The sequence below is a fragment of the Tupaia chinensis genome, unplaced genomic scaffold (assembly GCF_000334495.1).
Source record: "Tupaia chinensis unplaced genomic scaffold, TupChi_1.0 Scaffold000647_1, whole genome shotgun sequence".
In the NCBI taxonomy this organism is placed as follows: Eukaryota; Metazoa; Chordata; class Mammalia; order Scandentia; family Tupaiidae; genus Tupaia; species Tupaia belangeri.
This window is the reverse complement of record NW_006160168.1, coordinates 3,321,744-3,348,040: the sequence shown is the minus strand read 5'-3', so window position 1 is coordinate 3,348,040 and position 26,297 is coordinate 3,321,744. Positions and strand designations below refer to the sequence as shown.

General features: G+C 37.4%; 1 pseudogene; it reads left to right on the top strand.

The window, feature by feature from the left end:
* The first annotated feature begins 15,411 nt into the window (after positions 1–15,411).
* Positions 15,412–15,669, top strand: LOC114009870 (40S ribosomal protein S27-like; annotated as a pseudogene).
* The last annotated feature ends 10,628 nt before the right edge of the window (positions 15,670–26,297 follow it).

Sequence of the window (26,297 nt, the reverse complement as noted above, 5' to 3'; positions counted from 1 at the left end):
CGCGGGGGGGGGGGGGATGACCACACCACAATCCCTTCTTCTCTACTCTCCTCTCGGGATTTTGGGCACTCATGCCCACACGCCCGGTGTGAGTTTAAGCCACTGGTCCAGGACTCGAACTGCAGTCAACTACATGGGAGTTCAGCGGCATAGCCATTACGCTTACTGCTGGTTCCACAGGAGATTTTCTTAATTATAAAGTCATAACATAGACATTTATAATATGGGGTTAACTAAAAATTAACTACTTAGAAAAATATAAAATACTCTTTTTTATTTTTTAGAATTTTGCCATAGGGCACATGAATTCTTTGTGGAGAGACAGAGAAACAGAGAAATAAGTGAGAAATCACCCTTGAGGGCGTGAAGTCCACACCTCAGTCCCTCCTGTTCCATTCTTCTCTGGGGACTTTGGGCATGCGCATGCATATACCCAATATGTTTTTTAAGTCACTGGGTCTCAGACTCAAATCACAGAGTCAGCCATGTGGGATCCAGTGCCTTAAACACTAAGCCACCTCTTAGCTTCTAAAATATTTTTTTAATGTGAATTCTGGGCCAAGGTAAAAACACTAAGTTCAGGAAACATTATAAACCTATGGTCTTAGTGGTTATTGTTAAATAAAAAGGCATAAATATAAATGAATTAAAGTGACATTCAAAAATTCTTAATAAAAAAATAAGAATATACCCAAGAACCATAGGAAAAGAAGATGTAACTAGTGGAGGAAAAGAGCAGAAGATAATGAATTAAAGCATAAAATAGTAACTTGATTTTGAAAAACAATACAAGGATTTTGTTTTTAAAATAGATAGGTTAATAATAGATTAATAATCTATAACTAATAGATTATTAATAATAGAATAGATTAATAATCAAAGAAGTAATGCAAACATTTACATTGGAGGAATGATCACTCAAACATGCTTGATCTTGGAGCCATCTGTGCAGGTTATATTAAATGTTCTAGGCACACAAACCGTGTTATATACATAGGAAATATTAAATGTTCTAGGCACACAAACCGTGTTTTATAAATAGGTTAAAATGTTTTGAAATAAGAAAAGGAACAAATGAATAAGCACATAAAAAACTTCTAGGGTACAACAACTAAGATACTCTATTAGCTCTTTTGCATACATTAGAAATGTATCCTAAAGGGTTTACTGTGAAATGACATGATGCCTGGCATGTGATTTTTTAAAAAATCAGAAAAAATGAGAGAGAAGAGATTAAAAAAAAATCGCTGTAAAAATGTATGGTCTATTTTTGGATTATTTTTCTGCTTTAAAGATAGGTTCTTGCTGGGTAGTCATCCTCCTGCTTCAGGTCTCAAGTAGCTGGGACTACAGGTATGAACAACTCTGTCTGTCTCTTTTCTAGGCAATGTCTTGCTATGTAGCTCAGGCCAACCTCAAGCTCATGATCATCCTGCCTTACCCTTTCTGAGTTACTGGGATGACTGTTGACCACTATGTCCAACCTAAAGGTTTGAACAAATTGAACCTGGACCTCCCACATGGTACCCCACGCTACAGAACACAATGTCTCAGCTGCATGTTCCACCATAACTGAGCAAAGTGTAATTATTTTGAAGCTGAGACCAAGAGATAAACTAATTATATTTCAGTTTATAATAACCTTGCTTTTCTGTATGTTTGAAAATTTCCATAATAAAAATGATAAATACACACACACACACACACACACACATACACATGCACACAAAACCACATGGTTAAATAAAGGGAGGAGGTAGTTACTATCATTAGAAAATGGATGAATAATAATCTACTACATAGCTAACTATTATTAGACATAGAAATTGTATTTTTAAATTCTTTTTATTAGCTAGTATATCCATATCAAAAGGATTTGAAAAAGACATACAAAAATATAAATTATAGACCAATACCCTTTGTGACTATAAATTTTACTTTTATTTATTTAATATATTTTATTTTTAATATAAATTCAAATACTGTATATCATTACAGCATGTAAAATAAATTTTCCCATCATGAATTCACTGCATATTAGTCCAGTTAAAGATATTATCATACACATTATCATTAACAGATAATTTTCCATTTTTGTGACCCTTCAATGTTTTCTTTCTTTTTCCCCTTGATTCCCTTTTTCTCACCTTCCTCCATTTTCCTTCCTTCCCCACACTGTCTCAAGAATCGACAATTGCTCTCTCTAGTTTTATATCTTCCAGTCTTTCCATTTCTGCCATAGAAATGTCTTGCAGACATTCAGTATATATTGAGTGGGATATATAATGCCTCTCTTTCATAATATGACTTGCTTTACTTAGCAGTACACCTTCCATAATCATTCACTTTTTACTAAATGACATGGTCTCATTTATTTATTTATTTATTTATTTATTTATTTATTTATTTATTTATTTATGACTGAGTAGTATTTTGTAGTGTATATATGCCACATTTTTTTCTTTTTTTTTTTTTGGAGAGGTTTTTGCTATAGGGCGCGTGTGCTCGCCAGACAGAGACAGAGAGACAGAAAGTGAGAAATCACCCCCTAAGGGGGGATGGCCATGCTGCAATCCCTTCTCCTCCATTTTCCTCTCGGGAGCTTGGGCACCCATGCACACGCGCCCGGCGTGAGTTTAAGCCACCAGGTCCAGGACTTGAACTGCAGTTGACTACATGGGGGTCCAGCGACATAGCCATTATGCTAACTGCTGATTCCTGTGCCACACTTTTTCAATCCATCTGTTTATGGACATTTGGGTTGGTTCCATGTCTTAGCAATTGTGAATAATGCTGTAATAAACATGAACGTGTAAGTACTTTTCTGATTGAGTGCATTTGGATACTTTGGGTAGATACCCAGTAGTCGAATTGCTGGGTCATATGGCAGTTCTATTTGTAGGTCTTTGAAGAATCTCCATATTCTCCACAGTGGCTGTAATAATTTACATTCCCACCAACAGTGCAGAAGAGTTCCATTTTCTCCACAGCCTCACCCAGCACTTATCATTTTTTTCTTTTTTTAATCTTAGCCGTTCTGACTAAGGTTAGGTGCTATCTCATTGTAGTTTTGATTTGAATCTCCCTTGTGATAAGGGATGTTGAGCATTTTTTTTTTCCATATGCTTTTTGGCTGTATATATGTCTTCCTTAGAAAGTTGTCTGTTCAGCTCATTTTCCCATCTTTTAATTGGGTAGACTTCCTCCCTCTCCTTGAGTAAACTACTTGAGTTCCCTGTATATTCTGGTTATCAGTTCCTTATCTGAGGCATAGTTTGCAAATATATTCTTCCATTCCATGGATTGCTGATTCACTCTACTTATTGTTTCTTTTGCTGTACAGAAGCTTTTAAAATCTAAGGTGTTTTAAAAAGAAACTGAAGCATATATGAAAATAATCATGGAAAATTAGGAATTTTAAGGATGGTACTGTATCAGATAATTTATTAAAATCATCAATAGGTCAAAGGAGAAAAGAATTTGTTCCCAAAATGCTGAAAAGGTAGGCAAGGACAACTTCTAATCCACACAAAGCATCCCAAGAAGCCCTGAATAGCAAATTACATTGTTAATATAAACAGCATGTTTGGGGATCCAATTGCCAGATACCTTAACAGAAAAACACTAGATGTTTTTCCACCGAAGTCTTGAACAAGACATAAGATGCCTACTATCTATGCCTTTTTTTACTATTGTTGCGGAAATACATACTAGTCAATGCAATGAGACGAAGAAAAGGAAAGAAGAGAGAAAACAAAGGAGGGAGGGAAAAAGTTTTAAATAATAGAACAGAAGTGATCTTATTATTATCTCCCCAGAAAAACCAGGAGTACTAACTAAATGTTTATATAATCTTGGAGTGAAAGATTAATTTCTAAGCATATCTTCTGAGGCAGAAATGTAAAAGATAATGATTGCTATGTGATAAATTAAAAAAAAAACTAAAATAAAATATCCATAAACCCATCACACAGAAAACAAAATTACCAAGTAACAAACTAGGAAATTATATGTGCAGTACTTATGCTAAACCAAGGGCTAATATTTTTGTATTTAAATCTTTTACAACTCAGTGAGGAAAACCATCTACTCTTATACAGCTCAAGAATTTAAATGTGTAGGGGACCAGCAGTTAGCATAATGACTATGTCGCTGGACTCCCACGTAGTTGACCGCGGTTCGTGTCCTGGACCTGGTGGCTTAAAAACTCACACCGGTCACGTGTGTGTGCGTGCCTAAGATCCCGAGAGGAGAATGGAGGAGAAAGGATTGTGGCATGGTCATCTCCCCGGGGGGTGATTTCTCACTTTCTGTCTCTCTGTCTCTGTCTGGCGAGCGCACGCGCCCTAAAGCAAAAACTTCTCCAAAAAAAAAAAAAAAAAGAGAAAAAACAAGAATTTAAATGTGTAATTAACTGAGAAAGGATGTGAATAAATACTGTTCAACTATAGTAATGAAAAGCTTAAAACTAGATACTTGTCTCCCATCTCATTAAGCTATTAAATGTTTATAGCTAATTTGAATGAATTATAACATAGTGTTTTAGACAACTTGTTAACATGTCTTGAAAGTTTAAAAAGAAGTACCTACTCTTTGATTCAGCATATGTGCTGCTATAAATTTATCCTAAAGAAATTATTACATAAATATGCAGATATATGTGTACAAATGTTTGTTTGTTTTTTTGTTATAGGGCATGTAGTCTCACCAGAGAGAGACAGAAAGAAAGGGAAAGTGAGAAATCACCCCCATGGGCATGGTCATGCAGCAGTCCTTTCTCTTCCACTCTCCTCTTGCAACTTTAGGCATGCATGCTCTTATACCCAGTGTGATTTTCAAGTCACCAGTTCCAGGACTTAACCACACAGATGGCCATGTGGGACCCAGTGTCCTAATCGCCATGTTACCTGCTGGCCTGAAGATTGTTTATGATATTAAAAAAAAATGTACAAAATAGGGATTGGTTAAATAAGTTATGGGACAAAGTGCATTCATTTATCAATACAAAGCTACATAGTAATTAGTGCAGATAAGGTAAAGCTAATTTATTAACATGAAAAAATTCCTGATATATTACAAAATGAGAAAAGGTAGGTTACCAGAACACATGTGTGTGCATGTATATATATGTTTGCAAATGAAAGAAGTCAACCTGAACTAGCAAAAGCCAAAAAAGGGAATTTATCATAAAAATATAGAGATGCTTCAAAGATTCCAAGACCACTTCTTAGGAGAAACACCTAAAAAGAAGGCTAAACCTCATATTAAAATGTCTGTATTCTTCATCTTTCATCAGCCTTTCTCTCTGCCTAGTTAATTCCATGATCTCTGTGGTGGATTTATGTCTATTTAAGAACTCCCATCTTTATATAGTATAGTCCAGCTATATCTAGAAACTACTTGACCTTCTGTAAATCCCAGTTGCAAATTCCTAGAAAGACATGGGCCAGGAACATATAAAATATGATGTCTCTCCATGCTGAATCTAGTATAGCCAGATGAATAGGACTGAGTCACTACACATGGGCCTTCCAGGGACCCACTAGGTTTGAGGACTTGATGCTGTTACTAGAAATAAAGGAAATTGCATGGCTGAGTAGAAATCCCACAAGCGTCACATAAAATATATAAACATGTAAGGCTGAGTCACTTATTGGTCTTCATTCAAATAAATAGCAGGGTAACATACTCTAAAGATTTGAAAACCTTTCAAAATCTTTATTATGGCATATTTGGCATAAATTTACTAAACTTTCTTCTGTTCTCTCTCAGTCTCTTCTTTTACTCTCTCTCTCACACACACAAACACACCGTTTGATACTCAAAGCATTACCCTCCCCAGCCCCTGCCAGATAATCTAAACTCTCACATTACAGTCTTCACCTGGCTGGTCTTTTCACTTTTCCTTTCATATTCCAGATCTATTTTCTTCTGTTTCAATGCCCTTTCCTGTATCACTTGTTAAAGGCTGGTTTGCTGTATCTTTTCTCTCTCCATCACCTACAATCTCACTGTAAACAGTAAACAACTAGGAAGTGACAGATACTGGATCCTTTGAAGCCAGCACAGAACTACAGCTGTTAAAATTTTTCTCTACTACATATAATTTAGTTATAGGTATGGAAAAAAAGGTTGAAAAATACAAAATAAAGTCTTCAATGCTTTTTATCACTAGAACATAAGATGATGAATAATTTTGAAATGTTTTATTTTTCTCGTTTTAAAAAATAAGTATACATTAGCAGGCAATCCCCAGAGTCTAGTGTTAAGGAAGCTGGATCCCACATGGCCCACAGTGATTTAAATCCTGCCTTTGGCAGCTTGAAAATAAATGTGGGGCCCGTGTGCATGCATGTCTAAATCCTGACAGAGTGAAGAAACAGAGAAAGGATGTAGCATAACCACACCCTATTGGGGAGTGCTTCCTCATTCCTTCTCTTTGTCTCTCTCTCTGGTGAGGACCCATGTCTTCTGGCAATAAGAAAAAGTATGCATTGGCTGTAAAATAAAGAAATGAAGATGTAAGACATAGGAAAAAATATATAATTACCTTGTGCTAATGATTCCCATTAATATTGCTAACATATTTTTTATCTTATTGCTATTTTCTCTCCACCTGATAAAGCCTTCAAGTCGAATACTACACTTCATTTTCTAGAATGCCGTAACAAGACACTTTACATGTAGTAGCAGTTTAATGAATATTTATTTAAAACATAAATGAGTAAACACACAAATACATTAAATAAAAGTAAATCCTTGGGAACCAGCAGTTAGCGTAATGGCTATGTCGCTGGACTCCCACGTAGTTGACCACGGTTCGCGTCCCAGACCCTGTGGCTCAAAACTCACGCCGGACGTGTGTGCGTGTGTGCCCAAGATCCTGAGAGGAGAATGGAGGAGAAGGGATTGCGGCGTGACCATCCCCCCTGGGGGGGTGATTTCTCGCTTTCTGTCTCTATGTCTCTCTCTGTCTGTCTGGCGAGCGCACGCGCCCTATAGCAAAAACCTCTCCAAAAAAAAAAAAAAAAAGTAAATCCTATAGTTTACATACCAACCCAAACAAAAAAAATTAAAAATTACGTAACTGAAAGTAATATTTTCTTCAAATTACAAAAGACCTAGTGTAACCATTACACTCAATTGATTTCAATCAAGAAGTAATCCATCATCATTAATGTTTGTTTTTTATTAACATTAATGTTCTTTATTTAGCAGGAATAGGATGAGAATTTAATGAGATCCACTATTTTGCTATTTACTCATGGTGCTGGATATGCACTATATACATACATGATACATAAACTACAGTATGTGGAGTGCTGCCATGATGCAATGTACGGAGCTAGAACCTATCCACTTATTGTGGACTTTTTTCTTTTATTTTTGGAGAGGTTTTTGCTATAGGGCTTGATAAAACATTCCACCCTTCCCTCTAAGATGGAACACCTCTTGGGAAACTTATGCTGGGCATTGTTGAATATATGACTCAGGTTGCCAGTGTTCTACTAGGTTTTCTTCTAAAATAAGAACAATGATTCATTCTAGGGGAATACTGTTAATATAGAACATTGTTAAAAAGTTGCTGATGAAACAAGGATTTTGATCTCAGGGAATGGGTATTCGAATAGAAGAGTATGGTTCAGTGTGGGAATAAAATTATTTTCAGTATGTTTATACCTCATACACATTTAACACTAGGTTCTTACCACCAAGAAAATCACTCACAAATCACCTTTCATAGGTTTAATAGCCAGAGTGGAAGCTACTAGACGCTGTGGAAGCTATTTGCCAATTGACAGAACTCCAGTCAAAAGCTAGGAGCTCCAAGTTTAGGGTAAACATTTGTGAATCCTGTGGATAGACTAAATGAATTGAATTTTATTCTTGGAGGTTATTAATTAATTTTTCAACATTCTAGAAAACATCTATTGGTATTCAATACTTTGGCAGATATTAAAGTGAAGATTTAAGTATTCTTTTTTTTGGGAGAAGTTTTCGCTATAGGGCACATGCGCTCGCCAGAAAGACAGAGAGAGACAGAGAGACAGAAAGTGAGAAATCACCCCCCGGGGGGTGGCCACGCTGCAATCTGTTCTCCATTCTCCTCTTGGGATCTTGGGCACACACGCACATGCGCCCGGAGTGAGTTTAAGCTGCCGGGTCCGGGGACTTGAACCGTGGTTGACTACATGGGAGTCCAGCAACATAGCCATTATGCTAACTGCTGGTCTCAAGATTCAAGTATTCTTTTATATGTTACATAAAGTTATCTAATAATTGCATGTTTTTAAGGTTGTCTGTGAAATTGTACAGGGACCTATTTCAAGCCTTCTGTGTGGATGCTAAATGATTGGGAGTTTTTTTCTTGAAGTAGGACAAAATATCTCTTAAATTGTAGAAAAATCCATTTTCAAATATTACATAAAAATTACATATAGTTTCTTAGTATTATTCAATTGCTTTATGTTTTTTGGCAATTTTACTGACCCTTGGAAATACAAAATGATAGAATCCTTTTAATTCTACAAGACTATGGGAATGAGGGGCATGAGATTCCTTAGTAGCTTTACTTACAGGGAAACTTTAAAGAACTTGTGGAAAATTGAAATATCAGTTTGTTTTGGTGAAAAAAATTGAAATTTGTGCGTAGTTTTTTCATAATATACATTTCCACAAACTTTTTTTTTTTTTTCTAGAGGGTGTGTGCTTGCCACAGAGAGAGAGGAAGACGAGAAAACACTCTGTATGGGGTAAGGTCACACTGAAATCCATTCTCCTTTTCTCCCTCCTTTCAGGATTTTGGACACACACGCATGCATACATGCACACAGTATTTTTCAAGCTGCTGGGTCTGGGTCTCAAACTGTGTGGTCAACCATGTGGGTTCTCGTTGCCTTTGCCACCAGGCCACAGAGTTAGCCCTTCATAAATTTTTATTTTCTTTTCCCTTTTCTTATTTTAATTTTTATTTTTTAAGAGAGATTTTTGCTCTAGGGCATATGTGCTCACCATAGAGACAGAGATTGTAAATGAGAAATCATCCCCCGGGGGGATGGCCATGCAGCAAACCCTTCTCTGTTCTCTTGGGATTTGGGGCATGCATGCATAAGCATCCAGTATGAGTTTTAAGCTGCCAGGTCTGGAACTTGAACTGTGGTTGACTGTGTGGTAGTCTAGCCATATAATTTGATATTTTTAATCCTTCCTGTTTAAAAGACTGACCTATCTTCTTGTCAGAGAGGAGCCTTGAAAGATCAGGCTCTTTCATTTCTCTAACTTCATGGTTTTTGATGGAGAACTTCATTCGGCAAGGAGATCAGTTGAGCTGACACTTCAAATAGAATCTCATGACTCACACATGTCTGGTAACAGGAGGAGAACAGGATGGCTGCACATGCAGGCAAAGTCATGGAGAGGGAGTTACTTAATATTTTCCTTCTCATCTTAATCAGGAAATAATCCTTCTTCCCCCACATTTATTATTTTTTTAAGCAATATATTCCACTGTCAAGAAGTAACTTAATAATGAGTCACTTCTAGGAGGCAGGAACTTGATTTTCTAAATATTTAGTTCTTTGTAGTTAACGGAGATCCAATGGTGACATTTAAAAATGATTCTGTTTCTATAACTTGGCTACTCTTTAAACTAAGAGGACTCGGTATGTGGAATGGTGTACACCTACATGATAATTCATGTCAACCAGGCACTTACTACAAAATCTCAAATGCTTCTCCATAAATCAGTTCTGAGACCTGAGAAGCTAACTCATTAAAATTGACTTGAGATTCCTCTAACCTTTTCTCAGGAAGCAACAGCAGGTATAAAATGTGCAGTTTTCTTTCTTTCTTTCTTTCTTTCTTTCTTTTTTTTTTTTTTTAATGTGTGCAAAGCTTTAATTCTAGTCTATAAAAGAAGTTCCTTTTTGAGAGTAGTTGAAAAGCCTGGCAGAGGGTGGGTGGGAAAGTCATGGAATTTTGGAAGTATGACATAGTAGATTATGGTAAATCAGAAATTTGTCACAGAATATTGATAGAAGAGATGCCAGGCTGAGTCAGATTTTCCCAGTGCCTAGGCAACTGTCTAGTTATAAATTAGGTTCTTTTGAAAATTGTACTAACATTTTTGGCCACTAGGTCCTTAGAATTCGAAATGCAGTAATGATCACAGTGAGTCAGTCTGCATATGTTATAGCTGGTATTGTACTATTTATTGCTAGTGACAATTTCAAATTCCTGCTGTTTGCAGGCATCTTATGTCATTCTCTTGCTTAATAATGACCTCTGGCTCTATATAAACCACAGAATAAAGTCAAAGGCTCTCTGCTTGATGTGCAGGGCCCTTTGTCACCTGGCCTGCTGCTTAGATCACATCATGTCATGCTTCTACCCACCTAGACCCTATATCAAAATTCAGACCCAGCTCTCCCTCTTTTATGCTTCTATTGCATCTTTTAGAGTCCTCTGCTATTGCAATTGCTACCGTAAAGATTTATTTATAAGTCAATCTTTGAGGGCAAGGAGCCTTGGTTTATTAATCTTTGTATGAACAGCACCTGGTACATAGTTGGAATGCTGTAAATGTTTGTTAAATTAATAAATATTTGCTCTTGAATTACTTTTGTGTCTTTTTTCCTTTCCTTCCTTCCTTCTCTCTCTCTCTCTCTCTTTCTCTCTCTCTCTCTCTCTTTCTTTCAGTTCATGTACTTACCTCTTTCATGAGTGAGTGACAGAAAGAGAAAGAGAGGCAGCACCCTCAACGGGGACCTGACACTGTGATCCATCCCCAGCCCCAGTCAGCCCAGATCATGGGTATGTGCACACCCAGTGGACTCAGGGAAGTCTCTGAGTACCACCCAGAAGCCCTCTCATGTGCGTCACCTTCACAGAGCATTGCACTGTTGCTCTAGCATCTGGCCCCTCAGTCTTTTTTTTTTTTTTTTTAATAACGCATTACTACCAGTTAGGTAACACACTTGATGTGTAGTTGGCAGAATGGTGGAAAAGATTCCAGTGACTCTCATCATTGTATAATCCCATTCCCTTTGAATGTGATGGAACCTCTCCATGTGATGGGATACCACTCCCATCATTATACATTATATTATTATGCAGCAAAAGGGAGGTGATCTGGGTGTAAGTAACCTAATAATATCAGCCTTTTAAAAGTCAAGTCTTAACAAGCTGGTGGAAGAAGGGGAAGCAGATTCAAAACTTGATGGGGATCAAATGCACCTTGGCTGGTTTTGAAAATGGTGGAGATCATGTCATGTCAAGGAATGCTGGTGGCCTCCTGAAGCTAAAAGCAGCCCCGAGCTGCTGGCAGCTGGGAACTGACAACCAGCAGAAAATGAAGACTTCAGTCATACAACCCTAATGGAATGAATTCTGCCCACATCTGGATGTGTTTGGAAATAGATTCTTCCAGATTTTCCAAATAACAGACCAGCCTGCTGACTTCTTGATTTCAGTTTGGGACAGCCTAAGTAAAGAATCCAGTCATGTCATGTCAGACTTCTGACTTACCCAATTGGTATAACAAATGAGTAATACTTAAAGCCACTAAGTCTAGACATTTACTGTGCAACAAAAGACACTGGTACATTTAGTGAGCAACCTCATCAGCTAAATTAGATATCTATGTTCTGCTCTGTTTTGTTTATTTATTATGTAATTAATGCATAATAAGTTCTCCCACATAAAACTGATGCTTGGGAGTTAGATCAGAGTACTCATGCACGACAGTTTTGTCATTTCAAGTAAAGTAGCAAATCATTATTGGGTATGTCCCACATCTCTCGCACTTTGCTGGGCTCTGACTGAAATTCAGGCCTACAAATACATCCATAGTCAGAACAGCTTGATGTTCTAGCTCATAATGGAAGAGACACAAATTTTATGTGACAGAAGTGAACCCCATACATTTAAAGTTTGAATTCTGGGGAGCTTTTATTGTAACTATTACATTTATTTTCTAATTAATATTCTGTTTTGTTGGCATCCGCCCCATGGCTTGGGTCTGGCTGAATCATGATCAGAGGGCTTCTGGTGAGGAAGAGAAAGAGGGCAAGAAAGAGAAAGCCCTCCATCTTGCCAGGACCGAGGAAGTGGAAAGAATGAGACAAAGGGATAGAGTAGAAATGGACACAGACATCCTGAGCCTAGGTGGCCCAAGCAACCTGTGCCGCTGCTGCTGCTGCTTGAGCTGCTTGAGCCGCTGCTGCTTGAGCCACCTAGACAAACTGGGCCTCTTTATTTACAGTACAAAGAGACATTACACATGTATGTTTCATGACACTTCATAGATTGGTTGCCAGGTTATGGACAATAAGCAGCAGTTAATAAATCTATAAGGGCTTAGTCATACTGGGCCAGGTGTATCCCTTGGTGATAATTCCATCAAGACAAAGTCTCATCTTCTTTTCTAATGCAGAGAACTAGCTGCTAGGTGTGGGGAAGGAGCTAAAGAACTTCTCCATAAGGAGTGCACCACCATACTCAGAGAAAGCTAAAGAACCTTTCAGATGCAGAGCATGGTTTGGACTTTGGGGGTCAAGATGTTTCTTGAAGTTCATCAGATGTGTCTGTTGGAACGCCCCTAGTAATTTCCACCCTTGCTCTGTCTGCAGCCAAGGTCAGGGAAAAAGACAAGATACAAGGTTCTGCCAAACCCCAAAAGAGCAGGTGCTGTTTGCTCAGAGCATGTCCCCACACCTCAGATTCTCTCTCTTAAATGTGTCCCCACACTGTTTGGTTCGGTCAAATATGCCTGGTTTTTCATTTCAAAATGTTTAAAATTTTGAGATAAAATCCTCTTTCTCATGTATTTTTAAAAACTCTTCCTGATTTACTTAAAAGAATTTTTGCTAATTTTTATTTAGTTTTTTTTTTTTGGAGAGGTTTTCACTATAGGATGCGTGCGCTCGCCAGCCAGACAGAGAGAAATAGAGACAGAAAGCGAGAAATCACCCCCCCAGGGGGGATGGTCACGCCGCAATCCCTTCTTCTCCATTCTCCTCTCGGGATCTTGGGCATGCACACACACGCTCCCGGCATGAGTTTTAAGCCACCGGGTCTGGGACGCTAACCGCGGTCGACGACATGGGAGTCCAGCGACATAGTCATTATGCTAACTGCTGGTTCCCTAGATTTTCTAATTCTTTAATGTTGGTGTTTAGGTTAAATAGTCATAGCTAGAACTGGAAGTATTAAATTCTTTATGTTTGGAATTGCTAACATGATTGTATTTAAGTATGGCATGTCTTTATTGAACTATGCATATATGTAGATTAAAATCATACTTTAGCATCCTGAAAACATAAGCATAGTATTATCAAAATGTTGAATGTTGAAATTATAACTTCTTTAAATTTTTGAACAAGAGATTATGGACCACAATGTGATGTTGACTACTGACATTTATTAAGTCTCAAGTATTTATTAAGAGCTTCAGTGTACACTAAATCAAATAGAGCCCATGGTATATAAAGAAGCTAAAATAAGGCATCTAAACATTTTAGCTGGGGATCAAAGACCTACTTCATCTTTCTCTTTTTCTATAATTTGCTATAGTGTGTGTGCACTTACTAGAAAGAGAGATAGAGAAAGAGGGAAAGTAAGAAAGTGTCCCCCCACCCCTAGAAGGTATGGCCACTCTGCAATCCCTTCCCCTCTATTTTTCTTTATGGATTTTGGGTATGCATGCACATGCACCAGGCAAGTTTTCTAAGCCACCAGATCCAGGACCTGAACCACCCAGTCAGTTACATGAGGTCCAGTTGCCTTAACCACCATCGGACCAGCTGGCTTTGAACTACTTCTAATATATAAAGAGCTGGCCAGGGAGTAAGCTATCCAGGAGACTGCAATGTCATCAGAATCTAGGGTGTTCCAAACATCAGTAGAAAAATCACAAGACTATGTAAATCATATGTGGGAACTTCAAAGAGTTTGTGGAAATGGAATTAATGTGAATTTATTTTGGTGCAAAGACTGGGAATTCATGTGTAGTTTTTCAAAACATGAATTTTTTTCATGAACTTTTTGAGAACCCCTTATATTACCAACACTTTTCTAAGGGTGTGCACTATGTGTAATTAGAGTGAAATTTTTTTTGTTTTTTTAGTAGCTTCTTGAGGATGAGAAAGAAGATGGTGAGATCCTTAGAGGATGTGCCATATGGCAAGACTTGTTTTTGGGGAGTGAAGTAGAAAAGTTCTGGGTGGTGACTGAGCTCTTTGTTCTCTACATACCAGGTCAACCTCTCCTGTATGTAAAGGTTGAAATAACATTTAACTAACTAATGTGAATTAGAAGAGTGGCAAGTCACTAGCCTGCCAGGGTGCTCACACACATTGGCGGACAAGTTGGTAAGAAACCAGAAAATACTGCACAGCACATAAGGGCACATCTAAAACACACACATGTAGGATTAAGAGAGCTGAGACTATGGTAGGCCACAGCAGTAGAGGTGGAGACTTGAAGTAAGCCTTGAAAGAAAGGGAGGGATTACATTTTCCTGCAGGGGCAATTATTTCTGTAGAAAGAGGCATGCCAGAACTGGGACCAATGAGAGAAGAGCTTACCCAAAATTGGAGTTTTGGATAGGGATTTGAATCTTTGAGACAAGAGCAGCTGGTGGAGAGTCTGAATTCCTGCCAGAGTGATTTTAGAGCTGATCTAATAGACAATAGGGAGTGATTTACTTTGTTAAACAGGTGGTGCTAATTGATTAAAGATACTCGAGAGTCAACCAGCCATTCCACAACAAGTTAGAGATGAGAGTTTTAGTTTGTTAAGGACTATTTACACTGAGAAATGCTATCCAAACTGGTCTGATAAGAATCGCTGGGGGAATTTGTTAGACCTGAAGATCTCTAAGCCCCTCTTAGTGAGTTCGATATACAAACAGTATTTTTACAAGCTTACAGAGTGAGTCTTATTTATACACACAAGTCTTTTAGATAGTTAGTAAATATATTGAACAATAGAGTTAATTTTGGCCTTCTGAAGACTTTATCAGATTAGGCAGAAAAATAATTTTGGTGAGGAAAGTAAGAACTTTGCTAAACTTCATTTAAGTTATTTGACATTTTCTTGCATTAGTTTTTTTTTTTTTTTTTTAGTGATTTTTGCTAGAGGGCATGGGCACTCACTGGAGAGAGAGACAGACAGAAAGTGAGAAATCATCCCCCAGAATGATGGCCATGCCGCAATCCCCTCTCCTCCATTTTCCTCTTGGAATCGTGGTCATGCACGCACATGTGTCTGGTGTGAGTTTTAAGTCTAGGTTCTGGGACTCCAACCATGGTTGATTACATGGGAATCCAGTGACACAACCATCAGGCCATCTGATGCTCTGATTAAATAGTTTTAACTGCCTTTCTGGTGGTAATGACTCCCCATGAGAACATGCCTCACACAAAAAATCTCCTTCCCTCTCCAGAAGAGAAGAGGAAACACAAGAAGAAGCACTTGGTGCAGAGCCCAGATTACCCCAAATTACATCACTTCATGGATGTGAAATACTCAGGATGCTACAAAATCACCATGGTCCTTAGCTTCACACAAATGGTAGTTTGGGGTTGGCTGCTTCACTGTCCTCTACTGGCCTACAGGAGGAAAACTGAGGATACAGATGGACGTTCCTTTAGGAGGAGGCAGCACTAAAAGCCTCCTGTCTCAAGATGAGTGGGAAACCATCCCAATAAACACATTTTGGATTAAAACAAAACAAAACAAAAAACTTTAAACTATCCACAACTTTTTGAATGTTTTATCACTAGTTAATTCTTGAATTATGGCATCTATCTATAAAGTAACTGTGTAGCTTATAATGATATATTCTGAGAAGTTTACAATATTCTCAAATGATTTATAGTGAAATGGTCAGTCTGTCTAATTATTACATTTATATTTGGTTTTCAATGGAGGATTTTTCTTCTTTTGATCAATAGAGGGAGCTATAACTCTTAATATAAATATCTTTTCTTTGCAGGTGGAAATATTTCTAACTTATACTATATTGTTGAACAATTAGATTTTTGAATGTATAATCAATAGACTATAAATATAACATGACATATATTTATTTCATAGTTTATAACCTGTACTTATATCCATTGTTTATAGTAGCTCTTATATACATATATTAAAATATTTTATATGTATATTTTATGTATGTATTGTTATATACATATGTAAATGTATATGCTATATGTATATAAATTTATGTATATATACACATCTATACCCATACACAAATATACATATACATGTATATATATTTTCACATAAACATTTTCCAATGTAAATCTTCTCTGCCAGTCCAAATGGACCCCATTACTGGGATATATGTGACCCTTTCTCTGACCTCCACTTTTACTCATGCTTTCTCCCTTTTCTGGAATATTAATGGTTACCATCTGTCTAAATACGACTGGCTTGCTTAAGTCCAGTTCAAAAATGACTCTTCAATGCATCCTTCTTTGATATTCCACTTCTCAATTTATATGGCATGGTTTAGTTCTGCTTTAGAGCACTTAGTACGTCTGTTTATTAGAAGAAGTAATGGCTTTTATCATTCCCCTATCTGATCACAATTGGATTTTCAGATAAAATACAGAATTCCCAGTTAAAGTTGAATTCAGATGAACAGCAAAAAATGTCTTTTAGTGTAAGTATATCTCAGAAACACTGGGGACATACTTACATTAAAAATTATTTTTTTAAAACTTACATTGTACTGGACAGTTTGTATTTTTTCTTTGCTAAACCTAGCAACCCTACTCATAAACACTTTGATTGTACAGTCTTCATCTTGTTCATGTTCTTGACTTCAGAGCACAGGGTCAATTTAGAGTGGTCATTTAATAAATGAAAGGGTCAAAATTTAACATGAGGCTAAGTCATTGTAGGATGTAGGATTATAATTTTTGGGCACAATAACTCCTTTTAAATGATCTGCATTAATGTGTTGACAGTGAATTCTTATTCATTCTAAAAAAGAAAAGAGTTGTAAGAGAAAACTTTGTGCTAAGTAGAAATTTAAGGATTTAAAAATAAAAATTGGAGGGATCATTGAAAGATATTTAAGTTCCTTAAAATATCTCTTTGAATTGTTTTAAAAAAAAACATTACTTGGCTAAGAAAATTCTCTTGAAAATGATTATGGATCCCTTACAAAAAAAATGTATGATTCTAAAAGATGAGTTATGTGTTGAATCAAGACGTAAAGTATAAAAAGATGGTACCAGTACTATTCATTTCCTAAAATAATGAGCTTATTCCTATACTTTGTGTAAAGGAAAGAAAAAGCGTTATACAGGTACTACACCAAATAATTAAATTTTTCCATAGTTAATCTAAAATGTCTATAGGGGTCTCCAAAAAGTTCATGGAAAACATGTTATAAAGCTATACATGAATTTCAAAATTTTTGCACCAAGCCAATACTTGAATTCCATTTTTCTATGAACTTTTTGTAGTCCCCTTGTGTAAGTCTGGCTGCCTTAAATCAAACCTAGGGCATTTCTCCACAGATTTCTTTTTAAAAAAATCCCTCTCCAGATTTTTGCTATAGGGCGTGTGCGCTCGCCAGACAGACAGAGAGAGACATAGAGACAGAAAGCGAGAAATCACCCCCCTCTCCCCCCAGGAGAGATGGCCACACCACAATCCCTTCTCCTCTCAGGATTGTGGGCATGTACATAAACATGCCTGGTGTGAGTATCAAGTCACCATGTTCAGGACTCGAACCTTGGTAGGCCATGTGGGAATCCAGCAATGTAATCATTATATCATCTGCTGATCCCATAGACTTTTGAGACCTTTTCATTTATCAATTCAGAAAAGACAGAGCAAATCGGTCATAATTCCATCTATGATGTAGTTACTGTAGAATCTCCTTCTGACAGTTGGAAGTCATGTATTGGATAATCTCTTGACCAAGTTCCATTATACTCAACATGATGTGACCTTAGTATGTAGAGAAATGAAAATAGCAATCTAAAGTAGCCTATACACATATACACACACATGTACATACACACACGTACAAACACCCCCAAACCACAAGTGAACTTTGCAAGCAATTTGAATCTCATAAGTAACAAAGAAATATAATTTATAATAACGTAGTGTACTTTTTACTTTATTAGCAAACTTTTTTGAGAAGTGATGCTACTCAATGTTAGTGGCACTTCTTAAACTGTTGGTAAATGTGAAAATTAGTGCTCTCTTTCTAGAAAGCACCTTGTTTGTGGTTATTTATATATATACATTTATGGTTTTACATTTATAAATATTGAATATACGATTTGCCCAAGAGCCCTTTTATAAATTCTCACTAAGCAAGTAAGTAGAAACTCTTACAAAACATGTGTGTAGATAATCCTGTTACATTTTGAGGAAGGCAGGGATGTTCATAGTTCTTTTGGCAAGGCTGGACAGTGGTGACCTTCAGAGATCCTCTTACTGCCTCCTTCTAACCTTGGTGGTCAGGTGCCATAGGCCCAAGGTTTGCTTCTTCACATACGGCCATTACTTCTGGCCCTGCTACTGTCTCTGGTGGAGATTTCTCTCTACTCCTGCCCTAAACAACAGTCCTCTTTGCAGATGACTTAAGGGGTCATAGTACTTCATGTGCTTTATTTCTACTCCTGTGATGGGAAAGAAAGACCCCTTTTCTCCCCTCCTTTTCCAGGTAACATCCAAGACAGGCTGGAAATTTAAAAATTGGGAACTACTGGCCTAGTCTGGTGGCACAGTTAGTAGCAAAGTGGACTGAAATACTGGAAGCTACATGGCTGACTGAGCTCAGAAACTTGAGTCAACTTGAAAATATACTGGTCAGATTTAGAGGGCTGAAAAAGGGGATCTCAGAGTGACATGATCTGTGGAGGGTGCTTCCTTCTTTCTCTCTCATGCAAGTGAATTCTATCATGAATAAAATAAATGAACTTTAAAAAATATTTAAAAATTAGGCACTAAATGTCTATCTAAACGGATCCCTGCAGTGAATTTGGAGAAAATACCAAGAGCATGTGAAAAAGTGGATATTTGGGTAGACTTCCTCTGTGTTCAGAACTGCTAGCAACAGATTCAGCCTAGTGTTTCTGATCTTCCTCTTCTAGATCCTTGGTCTGAGGGAGGCTGCAATCAAAGATTTTCTGGAATCATGTTTTCCTCTCTGGGAATGATGAAGGCCTTTCTACCCTTTTCAACCATATCACAAGTGTTATCTAACTTGCAAACATTCCCATTTGAAATGCATTTTCAAGAATATTTTCTGAAGTGGCAAATCTGGCAATGTAAACACAATTTGAAATTATAAATCCTAAATCGAATATCCCCCCCATCTACTCTTTAAAACAATAAACCTTAAAAATTGTATCCTATAATTCTGTAGACCTTTTGGCATTCTGAACACTCTCAGTATTCTTGCAATTTATTTAAATAATTCTTTGTATTCTTTTACAACAGAATAATGTATTTGCACATTATTCCTTATAGCCATTAAACTTTTTAAATATCAGGTATCTGGTTCTTACTTGTTCAGAATGAATCCAGATGTTCACTTATAAGAAGGGTGCCAGGTTTTATCCTATCAGAGATTTAACTTTGGAGAATAAATTTGGAATAATTCTGTAGGGACTGTTGGTCACAGATGGCTGAATGATAATAAATCTTTGGGTTGAGATAGAGTCCTTCTAGATTCTAGTTCTTGAACTAATTTTAATAATTTAAAATACTCTACCCTACATCATTCAAGTAAGCAATGGTCTCTTGTATAACTTTTCCTTTTCTTTTTAAAACATATGTATTCTTAGCTATGACACCTAAACTTTGTTTTTACTCTTTTCAAAAACAATTTCTAAAGAATTATTTTATTTAACTTTATTTATTTATTTATTTTAATTTGATCAGAAAGGGACAGAGTGAGAGAGAAAGAGAGAGAGAGAGAGAAAAAGCAAACCACCATGTTTGGGACTCGAATTGCGGTCAGCCATGTGGGAGTCCAACGCCCTTAACCAACACACCACCTGCTGGCCCCATGGAATTATTAAGAATTCATTTTGATGCACAAATTTTGAAATTTTATATAACAGATAATCAGTAAAGAATAAGTGATAGTCTTTGTGGTCAGAGGTTTATTTTTACTGTCCATAGAGGATATAGGAATTATTTAGTGAGCTCTGACGTCATTTTGGTTAAAATGTCTATTTTGTGTGCACAAGGGAGGTTACCCAAAGGGACTTCAGAAAGTTCGTGGAGAAAGTATATAATGAAGATACTATGTGTAAATTTCAAAATCTATTTTGCACCAAAATAAACTCATATTTTAATTTCCTTTTCCATAAATTTTTTGAAATCCTCTTGTACATTATTTATTCACAAAAGATCTTAGTTTCCAAATGCAATTTATTACCTTTGAGAGCTTAAAACTTTCTTTTTTTTCTTTTTAGGTTTTGCTGTAGGGCATGTGAGCTCACTAGATAGAGGCAGAGAAAGAGAGAGGAAAAATGAGAAATCACTCCATGGGGGATGATAATGCCACAATCCCTTCTTCTCCATTCTTCTTTTGGAATTTGGACATGGACACACATACTCCCCATGTAATTTTCTTTCTTTTTTTAATTACTTTATTTCACTTTATTTATTTATTTTATCAGAGAGGGACAGAGCAAGAGAGTGAGAGAGAGAGAGAGGGAAAGTGAGAAAGCAAGCTGCTAGGTCCAGGACTCGAACCGTAGTCTGCGATGTGGGAGTCCACCTGCTGGCCCCTCCTCATGTGGTTTTTCAAGCTGCCAGGTTGGGGATTTGAATTGTGGTGTTAATCGTGTGGGATTCAGCTGCCTCAACCTCTATGCCATATGCTGTTTCAAAACATATTTTCTGATGATTGATGTCAAAGCAGACACTGATGGCATCCTCAAATTAGTATAATTCACAGAGTGGGGGATGTTTTTTAAAGGGAGTATGTAAAAAGGATGATGAGAAGTAAAGAAACTCTAAGAGACAGTGCAGTGTCTTGGGGCTAAAAATGCAGGGATGTGGTCACCTGTATGACTGAGGGAAGAGTAGAGATAGGGGTATCAAGAAGTCAGAAGGAGGGACCAGCAGTTAGTGTAATGGCTACGTCACTGAACTCCCATGTAGTTGACCACAGTTTGAGTCCTGGACCCAGTGGCTTAAATTTATGCCGGGTGCGTGTGCGTGTGCACCCAAGATCCCAAGAGAATGGAGGAGAAGGGATTGTGGCGTGGCTTTCCCCCCTGGGGGGTGGTTCTCGCTTTCTGTCTCTCTGTCTCTCTTTGTCTTTCTGGCGAGTTAACGTACCCTATAGCAAAACCTCTCCAAAAAGAGAAAAAAAAAGTTGGAAGGAGAACATCATGTATTTGACAGAGAATGTGGCCTTTTGTGGAGAGACATAACCCCTGAGGCAACCCTACTCTACTCTTCTCTTTCCTTTGATCTGCTGAGGTTCCTCACTGGCCAACCCAAGAACAGCTGGAGGGTAGTTCCTATGGTTCTTAGAGGTTGGCGTCCCAAGACAAGTGACAGGGTGAAGGATGGAGAGTGGATCTGGAGGGGAATGGATGACACAGGGCCAAGCTATGGTGTTTATTAAAGTGAATTTACTTGTGCTGTACAATCTCCATACTCCTCAAGGTGAGCCATAAAACCCGTTAACAAATGGCCACTGGAGCAAGGCTTACCTGTGTTTTGTTTTGTTTTATTCTTAAGTATAGCTAAAGCAATCCTGGCCTTTAGGAACTGTATTGTTTGACAAGAGAAAATGAGCCAATGGAAGTGATTGTACAATATTAGGCTGAACATGGGCCAGTTATGATCCACAGAATGTGTTGCCTTTGACCTCCGGTCTACCTTCATATTTGGTTCAGGACCACATTTATATTAATATGGTGTTTCATCCCATAGGGAATGCATTTGTCATTGCAATGAAATGCTTTCCTCTTTTATCAGTCTCTTTAAAAATGTATTCTTTTTTTTAACCAGAGAGAGAGAGAGACAGAAAGAGAGAATGAGAGAGAGAGAAAGAGAATGTGAGAAAGCAAGCCACCAGGTCAGAGACTCAAACCGTGGTCAGCCATGTGGGAGTGTCTAGAGCTTCAACCACTACTCTACCTACTGATCCCCTTATCAGTCTTTCTTAATAATGTGAAGAGATTCCTCCAACTGTGTATTGTCTATGATACGCAATTTTTCCAAATGTTATATTATCTTAGTCTACCACCTTCAATTTAAATTTGAACAAATGGTGCTTTAGTTCTGTAAAAATTCTCTTTATGCTCTATATCGGATTTAAGCAGAGAAAAATTTTCACTTACCTGGCTAGAAATAATATTGATGTCTAAATAAATTTGAGAATAGAAGATTTTATACATATTGATTTTATGGCACCATAGATATGGAGCATATATTTGATACTTGAAATTGGCATGCTGATATAGTAAATAAATACCTTTAAAAACATGTGTGCACAGAACAGGAAAAAATTCTGACAAAATTGCCACTGGCCTTCAAATTGGAAAGACAACTAATTTAGTAGTTGACTCTTGACTGAGACCCATAGTTTAAAAGTCACTTGGCCAGGTGCAAAAAATGGTCAAGTCAAAATACTACATCGACATAAACATTACGTTGTTCTATAATTGCATAATATGCAATATTTAAATTTGAAAAATCTGAAGGCCATTGGCAAAGATTAACTTATTATGACTGGCAAGTTAACAACATTTCTTTTTTTTTTTGGAGAGGTTTTTGCTGTAGAGTGTGTACGCTCACCAGAAAGACAGAGAGAGACAGAGAGACAGAAAGCATGAAATCCCCGAGGGGGGATGGCCACGTCGCAATCCCTTCTCCTTCATTTTCCTCTTGGTATCTTAGGCATGCACACATATGCTTCCGGCATAAGTTTAAGCCACCAGGTCTGGGACTCAAACTGCATTCAACTACATGGGAGCCCAGCAACATAGCCATTATGCCAACTGCTGGTCCAACAACATATTTTAAGCGAAACTTCGTGCAGTAAGAATGTAGCATCAGTTTAATAGGTTTCATCATAGATAGGACTGACTAGTTTTCCCTGTAAAGAAACTCATTTTGATTTAATCATCAATACTTTTAGTTGTGTAAAAATATATGGGATGTTTAACCTTCTAACTAGGTATGAAAGAAATTAAAAACATTGAAGATGAGATTATTGCAAATTGAACAAGATTCTGTGTCAAGACAGCCCCATTTGAACTGATTGTATGTTAGAAAGGGGCAGCATGGTATAATAGCACTTGTCTGGAAAGAGGAAATCTAAGACTGAGTCATAATTTTTTTTATGGTGTTGAAGGTGATGGTTAGTGGCTTGGGCTCTGGAGTCTGACCACCTGAATTAGCATTCCAGCTAGATCCTTTTAGTAGTCATGGGAGATTATTTTCAGTGCTTCAGATTTCTTATATGTAAAGTGGAGTATTTTCATGTAAATACTAAATAGAATTCCAGTAGGTCTTAAAAATTATTATATGGGGGCCAGCAGGTGGCATAGTGGTTAAGGTGCTGGACTCCCACATGGCCGACTATGGTTTGAGTCCTGGACCTGGAGGTTTGATACTCATGCCAGGCACAGGTGAGTACATTGCCAGAATCCCAAGAGAAGAATGGAGGAGAAAGGATTGTGGCATGGCCATCCCCTCTGAGGAGTGAGTTCTCACCTTTTGTCCCTCTGGTGAGTGCACAAGTCCTGTAGCAAAAATCTCTCTCTTTTAAAAAAATTGTTATATGTAAAATTCTTAGACTAGTGCTTAGTACACAGTAGTGTTACATTAAGTATCAATTTTCATTAATTGTTGAATTGAGTTCCACTTTATTTCCTGACTCAAGTTGACTTTGTGTGGGTTATTTTATGTTACTACATTTCTATTTAACTGACATCAAAATATGGTAGTGAGTATCTGACTTAATTCTGGAAGTTTTTATGAGTATGTGTTTATGCAACAAACTTTTCTTTTAGCCTCTATTTAATACTGGTCACTGTGATTACTGACAAAAACGTGTTAAATAAGAGAGATGTCATTCCAATGATCATGAAACATTCAATCAGGTAGGCAATGATGATACACTGACGAGTACAACTCGCGGTGATACAACTGGTTCTGAATGTTGGAGGATGCTCAGTCTCCTGTCTTATGAATAATTTGAACGTCTAAACCATTTCGTAAGTCTTATATCTCTTCAAATTGTCAAGTATGTCCTGTCTTATTCTTCAAGTCCTAAAGAGCACTTCAAAGTTGAAAGCTATAGGTCAGTAAACCTGAACTGTATCCAGAGAAATCACAAGACGCCACCATGTGTCATAGACCTGTCGCCTAGAGAATAGTATGGGCAATGTGAGATTCCACATCCTAGTCCTTCCATCTCCATTCCATCTCTGGCTGTCGGTGGCCCATGGCTATGACTATGCCATACAATGGCTTTGTCATGGTGTTTCCTTCAATACTCAGAAACAACCAAAGATAGAAGCCTCCAGATTCTTCCCTCACTTCTCATTGCTTTCTGTTTTGTAAAATTTTTATAAAAAATATGTGTACTTGAGAACAGCAAATGGCGTAATGATTATGTCACTGGACTCCCACATAGTCAACTGTGGTTCAAATCCTGGACGCAGTAACTTAATACTCATGCTGGGCACATGTGTATGCATGCCCAAGATCCTGAGAGAAGAACGGATGAGAAGGGACTGTGGTTTGAGCATCCCCCTTGGGGGATGATTTCTCACTTTCTGTCTCTCTGTCTCTCTCTGTTTCTGTGGTGAGCACATGTGCCCTATAGCAAAAATCTCTCTCTAAAACAAAACAAAAAAAAAGTGCGTACTTATGAGAGGGAGGAGGGAGAGAGAGCAAGAGAAGGAGGAAGGGAGAGAGAAAGAGGAAGAAAGAAAGAAAGTGTGTACCTCCCCATGGAATGTGGTCATGCTATAATCCCTTTTCCTTCATTTTTCCATCCTGTCTGGATTTTAAGCACTCCCAGAGACACCTGGCATGTTTTTCAATCTGCTGGGCTGGAATTTGAATTGTGGTTAGTCGTGCGGTTCCAATTTCTTTACATCCTTTACACTTATAATTTTCTGTTTTTATTTTTTTGATAGTAGTCATTCTAATGGTTATAAGGTGGCATCTCATTATAGTTTAAAAAAGTTATTTAATTTTATTTGTTGTTATTATTATTATGAGTAGTAGTATTTTAATTTTACTAGAGAGACAGAGGGAGAGAGAAAGGGAAAGTGAGAAAGCAAACTGCCACATCTGGTAGTCCAGCACCTTAGTCACCACACTATCACCACACTACCTGCCAGCCCCATCACTATAGTTTTATTTGTAATCTCTAATTTCTTGTGATGTGAAGCATCTTTTTATGTTGTTATTGGATATTTACATATCTTTGTAGAAATGTCTATTCGAGTCCTCTGCCTATTTTAATATATATAATATATATATATATATATACACATATATATATACTTTTTTTTTGAGAGGTTTTTGCTATAGAGCACTTGCGCTCACCAGAAAGACAGAGAGAGACAGAGAGACAGAAAGCGAGAAATCATTCCCCAGGGGGGATGGCCACGCTGCAATCCCTTCTCTTCCATTCTCCTCTCGGGATCTTGGGCACACATGCATGTGCGTCCAGTGTGAGTTTAAGCCACTGGGTCCGGGATTCGAACCGCAGTCGATTACATGGGAGTCCAGCGACATAGCCATTATGCTAATTGCTGGTCCCTAATTGGGTATATTTTTGTTGTTGTTGAGTTTTAGGAGTTTTCTATATGGTCTGGATTTTGATTCCTAAAGAGATATATGATTTGATTACATTTTCTTTCATTTTGTGAGTTGCCTACTGATTATGTTGTTGGCATTTTTTGATGCATAGACTTTTAGAAATTCTTAAAGCCCATTTCTTCTGTTTTATTTTTTTGTTGTCTGTATCTTTGATGCCACATTCAGGAAACCATTGCCAAAATCAATATTATGAAGATTTTGCCCCAAGGTCTTTTTCTAAGAGTTTAAAATTTTTTTTGTTGTTACGTTTTAATTTGCCAGAAGGTGTGTGTGCACTGATCAGAGAGGGAGAGAAAGTGAGAAAGCAGTCTCTTAAAGGAGGATGTTCATGCTGCAATCCCCTTTCCTTTATTTCTTTCTCCTTTTGGGGTTTTGGGCATGCTTACGCATGTGCCCAGCATGTTTTTAAAATGATTATTTATTCATTTATTTTTAATTTGACT